The sequence below is a fragment of the Astatotilapia calliptera genome, chromosome 18, assembly GCF_900246225.1.
Source record: "Astatotilapia calliptera chromosome 18, fAstCal1.2, whole genome shotgun sequence".
Taxonomy (NCBI): Eukaryota; Metazoa; Chordata; class Actinopteri; order Cichliformes; family Cichlidae; genus Astatotilapia; species Astatotilapia calliptera.
The window spans coordinates 10,058,032-10,071,812 of NC_039319.1; the positions used below are offsets into that span (position 1 = coordinate 10,058,032).

A 13,781-nucleotide genomic window follows, 5' to 3' on the forward strand; every position below is an offset into this window, starting at 1 on the left:
ACAATGACTTTGGTAATTACCAGTACTGTTAATTAAATGTTTCTTGAGTAATAATAAAAAAAATAATTATGGGGGAAAACGGAAAAAAGTTGCCAGCTCCAGTAGGCCTATATATTCTTAAATACTGTAATGACAAAGTTGCCAAAAGTTACAGAATTTCAGTGTGGTACTGGGTGAAAAACGCAACCACTACATAACATTTCATAAGCAACGCATAAACCAGAAGAAGAAGGACAAATTACATCAACACTCTGCTGATCAGCAGCACCGGGTGCGATTATTAACCGGGTCACAGAGCCTCGATCTTGATGATCTTCATGTTGGATTTGACGTCAGATCTTCGCTGTTGTAATTTGGGACGCGCTCTCCTTTAGTCTGCGTGACAAGAATAAAAGATTGACCCCGACGTGATTTGAACACGCAACCTTCTGATCTGGAGTCAGACGCGCTACCGTTGCGCCACGAGGTCGTCGGTTCTGACTGTCCCCCCACCAAACAACAACAACGGGAAATTTTTTTTTTTTAAAAAGTGTGTGCGTGCGTGTGACGAACGTGATCATTTATAGAAATTCACCACAGATCTGTCTGCTTTCCTGAGGAACGTTAGTCCTTAGCTCAACACAGAGCCCACGTGGAGCTCTGCAGCTGAAGCAACAAGAAGTGTCATAAAAACAACAATCGTGAAAGAGAACAGTCCAAAGACTGTCCGTGGTTCTAAATTGCTCATATTGTGAATGTGAGTATGAGTGGGTCTCTGTTAGTCCACTGGCCCTATTGAAGGTGGGATAACTGGGATCTGCTAAAGAACTGCAAGGTGCAGGTGGCCGCCACTCCCTGAGCCTGGCTCTGCTGGAAGTTTCTTCCTGTTAAAAGGGAGGGTTGTTTTCTTCCCACTGTCGCCAATTTGCTTGCTCATAGGGTGGTCATATGATTGTTGGAGTTTTTTCTGCTTTCTTTTTATTATTGCAGGACCTTGTGTCAGGGTCCTGGGACTGGGCGACCCAGGACCCCTGGGCAGTCATGGGTCCTCCTTTCCCACATTCCCCCACGGTCTGCCGTCGCAGCCCGTGACACCTTGACCTTATAATAGAAAGCATCTTGAGGCAACTGTTGTTATAATTTGGCATCAGAAAAATCAAATGGAATTGCACTGAATTGAAGCGTGTAGGTGAGTGGACTCGAAACTCTATTTTCCTTGTTTGTTTATTTACATTTCCTGTACAGCATGGTGAGATATTCTATTCAGTCTTATCAAAAACAATCTAAATTAAAAGCCCTGTTTGGATTTCATTGTTTGCTGCTTGTTGTTATATTGAACCCTAAAATGTTTGTTTTTTCCAGTGTAAATCAGCGTGGTCTTTATTTTCACCCCACAGACAAATCACAGTGAACTGAAAATGTAGAATTATTGTGCATACACAGAAATCAAAATTACTGAAAGACTTTACAATTTGCATTCACAGATTTCATCAGTTTCACCTGTAACTAGAATACCTTTCAAACTGACTCCTTAAAGTAACTTAATTTTAACAAAAAAATGACATCAGTTCCACTGCTTCTCCCTCATGGAGAGAAACTGAAACAGTTTGCAATAGCTGATAATTATGCACAATATTTGTATTGTGCTGCCTGGTTTTTATCGTGTAAAGATATTTATTAGGTTTCATCAAATGAATTTTAATGACATACAGGGCTGTGTTCCAGCTCATAATGACTTCTGTGAGCTCCCCAGTGATGACACTGAGAGACTCTCTGCTTTGTTTTCCTGCTGTTGCAGAGATGAGTCCTTATGAGCTGCTACTTTCTCCACGTGGTGGCGCATCACATCAGAAAACATCACAGACCTTCGCTTCTGTACACTCGAATGAGCCCGACAGCCACATATAGCCAGTCAGGTCACAGGTTTGATGCTGGACTAATTATATTTGTGTAGCACACATATAACATAGTTACACTCTGGCATAAGGTAATATTTAAAAAAGCCAAAACATCTTCGTCTTACAAACTAACATTCCACAAAACTGGCCTAAAGATAACCTCAAGTGTTGACCATAAAACTGAAAAACTCCTCCGTGTAGAGAGCAATCTGTCAAAGTTGAATTTTTTGGGAATTTGGGAGGTCAGCAACTATCTTACTGATGACTGTAGTTTAATTTCAAGACCCAAAAAGAACTAAGAAAACGTCTTCTTTGTAATCTGGTGCCAGAACGATCGACTCAAGAACAGGACGGAGTCTGCTGTGTTGTTGCCACAGTTGTTCAGAACATCCTAAAGGACATTTTCTTACGTGTGACACACACAGACACACAAACTTAGACAAACATCCGAGTCATTACATTCCTTTCCCCCTGAAAACATCTCCTGAGGTCTCCAACCTTACACCTCCTTAATGGTCACACAATGCCAAGCATTTGCTGGAAAAACAAACAATGATGGTATCATCCTCACATCATATTAATGTGCTTTGTCAAAGAGTTGTGTTTCACTTTTAATTTTTAAAGAATGGTTATGTAATGCATCAAGTAAATGTGAAACTTGCTTTTCTATGTGTTCTTGAGCTTTTTTCCTATTTAAATGCTTCTCTATGTAAGCAGTGCTGGTCACTGATTTCATGCCGCAGCAAATAAAGTAACTCAACAGGCCCGTATGACTTCACCATGGTAACAATGGAGTATATAATCATACATTTCTCACTCACTGTCATGCTACCCGCTTTGACTGGCAGTCCAATTATGAGCCGAGCCAAGGTGCAGATGAGGACAGTAAAGTAGTGTCTAAGTGCATGAACACCTTGCTGATGGATTCAAGGACGATCAAAGACTCCCTCATCTTGACCTTGCACCTATAACTGCAGAGGCAGGCCTTAACGTCCCCCGCGCTCTAAGGAGAGTGGCCCAAAGACTGCCCCCAGCCTGAAGAAGAGAAATACCTTATTGCTGAGGTACTTGAAGGCCTCTGCTCTTAGATCCAAATCCAAGTGACAAACTAGAGGCCTCACCCTGCAGGAAAGACATTGTTCCCCCTTCTTGGGAGACCTGACAGGGGTTTGTGAGTAGAGTTGTGGGGATACGATAAACGCGGGTTAGACTAAATTTAAATTAATGGTTAAATTTACATTCAATAGCTGATTCATGTTCATTTATTGCATTTATAACTGTTGAGCTGATTTTCACTGACCTCTGCAACTTTTGCAAGCATCGGCATCCTCTCCTCAATAATATGAAAGATTTCAGATTAGAGAGACGCAATAATGAACCAAAGTGCTTTCATGTGGTTGGCTAATAGGAGTGCTTATGACAAGGTTGCAGGAGAAGCTTTGGGAAGAAGATTAATCTGAATATTTCACCCTTGATTAGACAGGAAAGCTAATGACACGGCTTTAATGTAAACGGGGGCCTCTGTACTGAGGTAACAACAGTCCCACCTGAGATCCTAAAATACAGTTATAATGAAAAAAATTATGCCATAACAAACATATTTAACTGGCATCACTTTAAAATGAGTCTGCAAATCAAGATGAAGGATTAAAAACTGAGAATGAACAATCTGGGAAATGAGAAAGTGCTTATGGGTTTTCCCTTGTTTCTGGTCCTCCTGGGTGCTCGCCAGCATTCCTGTGGATGACTTGCTTGTAGTTTGACTAATGTGTCCTTTCAAGGGAAACTGACAAGTTTGTCACTGGTTATCTGGTGGAAAACATGCTATCAGAAGGAACTAGCTATGCAATGAAATGAAGTCAGAACACTCAGCAGTAATTGTGCAACAGGCTACCTATCTTTGGATGAATAACCAACAGTAATCCATGTTTTTTGCTCTTACAAATGTCAACCATTCTTATGCTTCAATCACATTTTGTCTGTGTGCGGCGGTGTACAAAGCCTACAAAAACTCTGTTGCTCTCCAACAAATTATAGACCTTAGTGTAAATGCCAGTCATGACTATTAAACATTTCTATGGCTGGAGTTTGCTAAAGCTAACATTGATGAATGATACAGCCTGGATAGACAGTTACTCTGTCACACCAACACATACAGTCTAATTTAGAGAGAAGTAAAGAAAGCTGTTTGTGAATATAACTTAAAGACATAAAAACAACAATCAGCCCTCTTATAACAGTAGTCTCGTAGGAAGTACGAAAACATGTAAAGTTGTATGTCAGTGTCTTAAATTTAATTTTTATTTAAAGTTTTTTTCTTCTAAGCTCACATGTCGAAAAACACAAAGTAAGATAAAAGCACATTAGCTTATTTTAGCTGATTACGATCAACTATTAAATTTGGTTCAATTACAGATAACCAGACACGAGTCATTAAGGAGGCTTTTGCTCAGTTAAATGTTTCTCCACATTAAAGTTTTTCCTCAATCGATTTGGCTCACAGCAGAAAAATCATTCTCACCACTTTATTTGAAATTCTAAAAAACAGTTAAGACATTTTTCACAACACAGACTCACCTGTGTAAAAGACACCAAAACAATCAAAACCTTTTTCACATTTGTCAAAACATGACCCGTCACTAAATCACACAAAACCATTCACGACTGAGTCATCAATTTTGTTTCTCAAAACTTTACTGACTTTGGAAAGACTGCAGTAAAAATGTCAGTATTGTAAAATGAAATGTGAAGGATTTTTTTTTTTGAAGCATTACAAAATTGTTGAAATTGAGAAAAAACAAAAATAGCATCAGAAAACAAAGAAAATATACAATCTGACCCAATGTGGGACATATCATTACAGCTTAATTTCAAAAACATCTTACCAGCATGAATGGAAGCTTAAGTTTTCTTTCGTACTTTTCTTGGCTGCGTAGTTTTTTGCACACATGTGTATTCACAGTTTTTCTGTCAAGACATCTGTCTCTTATTTGGGGTTTCAGAAAGCATGCTTGCAACCATTGTTCAGTTTTGATTTGAGACAGTTTCACTTTTCTTAACTGGAGCAAATCAAATTAGTATGTATAATAATTCAAATTATTTCAATTAAATTCAAAATGCTAAACTTTCATGTTTTAAATTTGTTTTTAACACACATTTCGTGTAAAGTGTAAAGAAAAAAAATGTCGAGCTTTTTTGTTTTATTTTGAAATTTTGAAAAGCGTCTTTGGGCAGACTAACACGCTCCTATCTCATAGCATATATATTTGGACTTGTCATTTTTAAACAACAACAACAACAACAACAACAACAACAACAACAACAACAACAACAACAATAATAATAATAATAATAATAATAATAATAAAGGCTGTTCTCTTTTCAATTGTCCCAGCAAGCACAGTACCACAAGAGCTTAATGGAGCTGAGGCACCATTAAAGGAGACTTATTCCACTCTTTTCAGCTCCATATTTTAGTTCTTGGATGCCAGTAGAGGAGCTTTCCATGTGTAAATAGTTCATAATTATCTTATTATTTTCATGTTATACTGAGCCTTTGTGCAAACCCCCATCATTTATTTTAGCTTGGCTGCCTTCAAGCCAGCTTTCTTCTGATTTTCTGCTTGTTTTAAAGAAATGATTTGAACAGCAGGTGGGCGGGGCTCGTGTGCTTGCAATGACTGCTTGAAGAAAATGTTCTTGAAGGGACGATAAACAGACGCAAGAGTAGAAAGAAAACTGTCTGAAACAGCGTTCAAAGCAGCCTGGTGAAACAGCTTTGTGGTCACAGGCATAATTTGGAGTTGCACTGTTAAAAAATGTGTCCATTCTAGCAGAAAAGAAGGAAAATCACAAGATCTTTCATTTAAGGACAGTTGTAAGAGAATCTATTTTGTGTTTTCATGTTGCATATTTGTAGGAATATGAAACAAGGCCAGCTCTGTCCAAATGCCACTGGGTAATTTGAGATAGTCCCAACTCTTTGAGTGTGCGATGAATACAGCTTTGCTTTATTGATATAAAAAGCACATAAAGTTGTGCCACCTTAAATCACAGGACAAGTAAAGTTGTTCAGCAGCATTTTGGAGGCCTTCTTTTCCAGAGTACAAATCTAATGTTGTGAGTTAAAATAATTTTATTATGTTAATATATAATGAAATATAGAAAAGGGGATTCCTATGTTGGTCAAGTATTAAAATCCTTTCATCAGTTTTCTGCTTTCATTATGAAATTCTTTGTTTTACTTTTAACTCAGTCGTCAACAATTGAACATCTTTGAAATAGAAACCAGTACTGGGGCCAGTGTGCATTTTGTATGCTCAGCAGGAAACTTTTAAATAACACACTCAGCTCCCAGTTACAATTACATTACACTTAATGGAGTGCAGATGATTGGTTGGGTTATATTGGAGAATATGAAGCTCTCAACAAGATTATTATGTTACAGGATGATGCTGAACTTCAGTGAGATCTATTTTTTTGTGTGGGGAATGGGTGTACACAATTGTTTGTACTTTAAATGATTAAAGATTGGATGTGCATTAGGCACCTGATAAACTCTGAACAGGAAGTCTATAATTCAGCATGCTATTTGCCACATGATCCATCTTTAGATTGTGGTTGTTCTGATTATGCTGAGCAGCTCATGTTCAGCAGTAAGAGTAGAAAGAGGCACTTGTGGTGTTAAATATAGGAGATGGGTTCTAGAAATTACTTTCATAATTGCTGCTGGGTCCCAACCGTGGCTGGAGTGATATAAACGCAAACATCAAAGCGGAATATCAAAATGAGAATAAGACTCTGTTTACAGAAAAATTTACTTCTATGTGTTTCAAATGGCAATTTCCAAATTAAGTATGCATCTGGGTCAACTGTTATTTTTATTTTATTTTATTTTTTTGAAAAAGATATAAATATACAGTGATAAGCTTTAATGTAGATTCTTCCTGCGCTGGACTGAGGACCTGTTCAGAATGAATCCTAATCAATCATAGAAATAAAGAATAAGTGAATAAAAATATATTAAAAGTAAAAAAAATAAAACGTGATCCCTAGAAAACATTTATATAATAAATAGGGGAAATGTGCACCGGGAGCTTCGTGGTGGGGGTCCAAAATCTCCTGTAGATGTTATATTTGTTTATGATAGCCATACCTATGACTTACATCACATGCAGTTTCATGGAACAATTAAGTTAGCCCTTTACCCTGATGCATGAGCCATTCTGATCCCAGAATTGAAAGACAAAAATGTTTTCAATCATTTCAGCAGCATCGCACTGATTAGCATGAACTCTTCTAATGGACCCAAATTTGACAGTAAACTGGCGACACATCGTGACACGGTCTGGGGTTATGATACACCTAGGAAACAGATTTAACAAGTATAAAACTACTGTATCTGTAGGGGTCAAGTTTCAGGGATCCCTGGTTTAACATACACAAATAAATAAATACGTTTGCTAAAAGAAAAAAAAAAATGTTCAAAAAAATGAATGACAGCCAAAGGAAAATATTCTACTTACACTCCACTAAATTGGTTTCAGAACTGGTCTATAGGTGTTTTTTAATGAAGTTTACATATTAAGATTTTACATGATCAGTTTAGAAAAGACAGAGATGATGGTCACATGCATATCAATTAAAAATTTATGCTAAAAACAGTAATGTACAATCTGACTATGGGACAAATTAAAAAACTGTAATATTTATCAAATATAATGATTAATCATGAAAATGCCCATTAAGACATTAAGGAAGTGGGTGGTAGGACATCTGGGAACATATGGCAGACCTGCTATGGCTGCCAGATTATAAGATAAGGCCTTTTTAAATAAATACTTCTTACTTAGCAGATCTCAAGGATGCTCCACTGAACTGAGATCTGGTGACTTACTTACTTACTCAAATATTTAAGTAAATACGTAAATGTTTTTATTGATTCTTGGAAATGGGGGCAAACACTAAACGTCTTTGAGAGAGGCTAGGATAGAGCTGGTAACATACAACTGTAAACAGCACTTTATCACTAACTCCTGACTCTGTGTGCACACGTGATCATCGGCACAGGAAGGTTGTGTGTTGCTAGAAGGAGTCACTGACCTCAAGTGAGTTACTGCTGCGGGTTTGAAGGTTGTGAAACATCCACCAAATCATTTAACTTTGGTCGTTAGACGCAAAGTAAACTAATCAAATCAGTCAGAACTACACATCTCCCACTTTTCCTAATACTATCGAGCATTGAAGGAGTAAAGCCAGCCACACACTCACAGTTGTAGTAGAGAAATTTCCCTTTATTTGAAGTAAATAGAAAGAGATGCTCTTGGCCTGGTATCACAGATGCACTGCTAATTACACACAAGCACTTTTATGTAGTGTGACTGTACTCTACCACACAGTGCTTGGTGCAAGGTTCTAATTTTATATTCTTTTGGTCTTTTTTTCTGATATATTTGTTGTCCGGAGTGATTTGTGACAGAAGGACAGCAGCAACTTCACTACCAATAATTCTAGATGCTTTGAGTTGCTGACATGTGAAAGGCTGATCAGATATTTGGATTAATAAGCAGTTGAACAGTGCACCTAATAAAGTGACCAGTGTATACAGTCATTGGTGCTATGTTCTCAGATTGTATACATGTTCTTTGCTTGTTTCTGACACATACTGCACAGTTTCAAAAGTATCATATTACTTTTCACCATTTCAGCTTTTGTAAAGTCTCAAATAAATCCATCACGTCACAAAGTTGCAGTGAGTGGAAAAAAACATTTTGATTGTTTTAGTGTCTTTTGCACAGGCGAGTCTGTATAGTGAAAAATGCCCTAGCTTTTTTGAGAACAGAATGACATTCCTGCTGTGAGAATTGCATCAAAGCAATTGAGAAAAACTGTAAAAGCAGGCACATTCAGCACTCCTCCTCCTCATGAAGCAACTTTCTCCATGTTTTTCAGACACTCCACCCTTCCAAAGAAGTCCATTGTGTTACGAAACACAGACACTGTTGTGTGCAGCAGGGCCAGAGGAATGAAGTCCTAGTGACCTTCGACCTCTTAGGTCATGGTTGTTAAAAGCTGAACTCTTCCCCGCTTTGGGATTCCTGTAAAAGCACACACAGTCCTCAATAATGCATAGCCTTACAGCATATCTTTCATCATGCCACTTGCTGTTTCAGTGTGAAGGATGTAAATATTTCAGGATGTAAAGTGATGTTCGGTCAACACGTAAGTTCTTTCCAATGACTCCGACATCCTGTGTATGTGCATTAACACGAGCATCTTCCTGCTTTCAAATGCTGAGGCCATAGAAGCTTTATTACACACAAAACAGGCCTGCAATCGCCCGTTAATGAATGCCATTACCCTGAGTCAATTCGCACTAATAACATGGATAAAGAGTCGGTCTCCTACACTACAGACAAATGGGAACATAGTCAGGGAGTTAAATAACGTTAGATCTTCCGATTTGCCTTGTCAGGTTCCGCACCTGTAATTAAGACAGTTTAATAATGAAATCAGAAGCTTGACTTTTCAGAAGGATGCTCTGCTGCTCTGTCCTTCAGTTAAATCAACTTGATTTCCAAGCTATCTATAGATACTTGCAGTTAAATTGGCAGATTACGACATATTTTAATATAAAATACTGCAAAAGGTATGAAATGTGATGCTTACTGTCGTAACCCCGAAGGTTTTGTGCATTAAAGCCTGCTCTGAGGGAGAACAACACCCCACCTATCCCTGAATCACTGGATGAGCTCAGATGGCCTCAGTCTGATACAAGGGCAACCAGTGACTCCTAACCAAAGATGGGGCCTCTTCTCAATCACTGGGGCTCCAGCTGATTTTCTCCAAGTCTTTGTCCCTTGTGCCAGTTCCTCCAGAGACTGTTTTCAGTGCCTACACCACCTCACAGAGTGCCTGTTTTATGTGCCAGATCGGACACCGAGGTACATGAGTCTACCTGTTTTTCCTTATCAGCCTCCAGACAAGTCAAGTGGCTCCTCCACTTCTGTCGTTGGCTTCCTGCACAGCTTCTAATGAGATTTTGTCTCCATGAGTGACCACATGTTCAATCTTCTGAGATCCCTCCGCTCTGTTTTGACTCTGTGCTGTTCCTCTCCACTCTTGGGTGACCACCCCCCCAAACACACCACCTATATTTTATCTGACCTCAAATTGCAGTTTTTGTTCTGTGACTGTTCTAATCGTCTTTACCGGACATGCGTCCATGTGTTTATCCACCTTTGTCTTTGTCTCATTCCCCAGTCAGCCTTACTTGACAATCAAATCCATAGAAAAGTAAAGACCTTCCCAGCAGAATGAGTTATAGTTTGCTTTTACTTTCAGAATGGCTGTAAACTTGATTTTATTACATAACCACAGACAAAGAAAATCACATGTATTAAACATATTTTTCATCTTTAAATTTAGCAGCCTGATTACAATGATTGTCAAATCATCAGGAAATTAACTGACAGCATTAAAATATGGACAGAATCCAAACTGGACTTATCTGGTTTTCATATGAGTCTTAATTCCCGAAGAGACTATCTGCCCTCAGCCACCACAGAAAGACAGTGAAAAGCCCACTTAAGCTGGGGCACCTTTAAAGTGCATGGAAAGTGCATCCATGTAAATATTGAACATGCTCACAGTTTGAATTTCACTGGTGGATCAATACTGAAGCAATCTGGGCCCTAATTTCATTTTCACTTGTGTTTTCGTCTTGGCAAATGCTGCTGCAGACTGGCAATAAAATCCAAAGATATTCAGGATTTAGAACAGTGCGGTGGCTTTCTGTGTTCTTAGATTTTACTTCTGATAATCGATATTTGTCCATCTAATTCTATGCTCATGCAGGCATTTTTCTGAAAGGCTGACCTGAAAGGACCGTTTTTGGTTGTGAAACTGTTAAAATCTGCAAACTAAAATCTGCATATTCTCCTTTTTCTGGCTTAACCTACTTCAGAATTAAAAAAAGAATAATTTTTTTGGTTTGTTTCTTTTACTTAAACCTTGAAATTACAATGATTAAAATTAAAGTTATTTAAATAGAGGTGAAAATGTCATCAAGAATCTCATCTTTAATTTAACTACAAAAATCTTTCACTCCCTATGTTTCCCACCTGTTGTAGCCCCACGTCCCACCAGTCAGCACTGTTTTAGAGCAACATTTTGAAATCGACTATCTTCTCTATTTTATTCCTAGAAGTAGATCATCTCCTGGACATGTACAAATATAGAGGAATGCGGGAGGAAAAGGATAAATATAAATTCTCCAGTTTCAAATACCAGGAGCTCAAATACTCAGTGTTGAGATCTAAATTTGACCAGAGGGCTGTACAATACTTTTTCCCCTTTTTTTTGTCAGACTCATGTATAAATCTCGCTGTTATCTGAGGAACTCTGTCTGTCAGACAACTAAAAATCAGTGCAGCGATACAAAAACAGGAATGTTTCAGTATCTTACCCTGACATCAGGCTCAGACCAGAGGAGGGCTGCTTCTCATGAGCTAAACTGAAATATATGGACAAAATTGTAAAAGACTGTTTTAATGTTGAGGTCAGCCAGTTTAGGACAGATAAGCTAGATGAAGAAATGCTGGCTTCACTGTCCTCATTGTCATTCATGCTTCTTTGTTTTACTTTTACTTTTTTTCTTGTATTTTTCAGCCTCGGGCTTCTTTCTGTGCTTTGTTTATCTTCTTGGTTTTTGTAACCTTGAACCCACATTTTGTGAGTAAAGCTCAAGTTTTAGCTTTTTAAAATCTGCCTTCTCAGTCACTGTCTTGGCTCAGCTTGTCTAAATAAATAAAGCAAATAAAACCTTACATTAACATGTCTCTGATATGAAAATAATCCATATTTACATTTTTTTTTTAACTTATTCTGACTTGCATTCATTGTATTCCTGACCTTTAATTTGGAAACAGTCTTATTTACTTTGGTTTATTTGAGAATTTTTAGTGTACATTCGATGTTGATTTAGTGACTGTTGCATATAATGTATATTTTGTTACACCTGTAAAACACTTTGGTCAGCTGAGGTTGTTTTAAATATGCTGTAGCCATAACATTTGACTCTACTTGTCATTTTTATGTTTATATGTTTGTTATTTCTGAATCCTCATATGTCAGTGTTTTGCCATGTGGTGACATTTTATGTCCCATGAAGAGGGCGAACGATGTGATGCAGAGATGAAGTCATTTTGCACAAAAAAGTGCAAAATTGGCTCCGAGCAAAACTAAGATGACAATATATTTAAAGCATCACTGTGCTAAAGTGCAGTCTTGCAGGACTGCTAGAACTGCCATAAGTGTTTAGTTTTTAGTCTAGACTAAAAAATATTCTGGATTTGAGACTCACTTTCACTGTCTTTAAGCTAAACGGTGCCCATTTAGAGGTCTCATGAGCTCCAGGCTCCTGATAAACAAAAATTATCCCTGTTGCTCTTGAAACAATCTTGACCTAAAAATTGAGGTGAGTGACTCAAGAACAACTTGACCCAGAGCGCCACAGCGTAAAACTGTTGAGTCCATTTTAACCAAGAGTTTATCAATAAGTCCCTCTCAAGAATCCGGTAAATAATGGATCAAAGACAAATGTTACTTAAGATTCGCATCCATCTGAGGGATTAGATCAGCAGGTCCAGACTTCAAACGGCAGAAACAAATCAAGGGCTCGCTGACATGTTTTGAGGTTGGTTATTGATTGTTGATGGCTGCAGCTTAGGGGCATCGTGGGTCACTCTGACTGCAGACCTTCCAGCCGCTCTGGATCTCCAGTGAAAAGTGAAGCTTCTGGGCAGAGGTTGGCAGCGAGCAGCTTTTCCCTCAGCAGTGCTCAGCTGTTTGTTTTTCTTATTTTCATAAACCGAATCCATTTCGGTTATTAGGCCAAACGACGATTCATCACATCATAAGCAGAAACTTTGCTTCTTTAATTGCTCTGCCTTTTCCAGGTAAAGGGTCAGTTGGCTCAGCATTGACTCCCATCATACCTTGCTCTCATTCTGTATAATGCACTTCAGGGGGAACAGCATCGTTGATCATTTCCTTGTCAATAAAGTTGTTAAACATATCAAAGCATGCTTTATTGATTGGTTTTATTCTTAAGTTAATGCACTTCAGAGTTTAAACTTGGATGCTCTTCCCTGTTTAACACACAGGTAAACATTATGTCAGCACTCTTTGCCTTAAAGGCCTTTGCTTTACTGTGGTGATAAGTAACCATAAATGAATTTTGATATCTTTCAAATGAAGGAAAAACCAATACAAGAAACAGTTTCCTACATGTTTTTTTTTTATTATTGTTATTTTTAGTCCACATTAGTGCTTTTCACAGTGTCCAGGTCTATCAAACCAGTTCTAATTGGTCTTTTGAGTATATTTGTTCCACAGTTACAGTGTCCTCTAATATTAAACATCTGACTCAGAAAATTATGTTCAAGCAAATGAGTCAACACCAGCTTTCAGTGCATCATGCTCAGAGTGCTGGAGAAGCTCCAGGCAGCTTTCCTAATGACATTTTGCCATCCATGGAGATTTGATGACTCATTAATGACTTAAACCTGAATAAATGAATGGAGAATCATGATGAATGCAGGTATCTCCATTAAAAACACATTAAACCAAAAAAACTTGTTTTGTGAGCTGGCAGAGAACATTTAGGGGGCTGATGAAACATTTCAGCCTGGATAGGAGTCCTCCATGATGACAGTGCCCACATCTACACCATGGGTCACTGACTGATTTGACAGCACTAACAGTTAGCGGATATCAACCCAATGGATGAAAGTTCAGTCAGGAAAACAGCTTTCTGTTTCTTTTCGGGCTCTTTCAGCTGACTGGGAAGTTAGAAATGGCATCCCGTCACCTGCAAACTTTTAAAAATGCTTCTTTTCTTTC

The 13,781-nt window shown here is 38.2% G+C and overlaps 1 non-coding gene across 1 annotated transcript; it reads right to left on the minus strand.

Annotated features, from left to right (window-relative positions):
* Positions 1 to 397: 397 nt before the first annotated feature.
* trnaw-cca (transfer RNA tryptophan (anticodon CCA)) lies at positions 398 to 469 on the minus strand. Its single transcript has one exon. It is a non-coding gene; the product is annotated as a tRNA-Trp (tRNA).
* Positions 470 to 13,781: the final 13,312 nt, after the last annotated feature.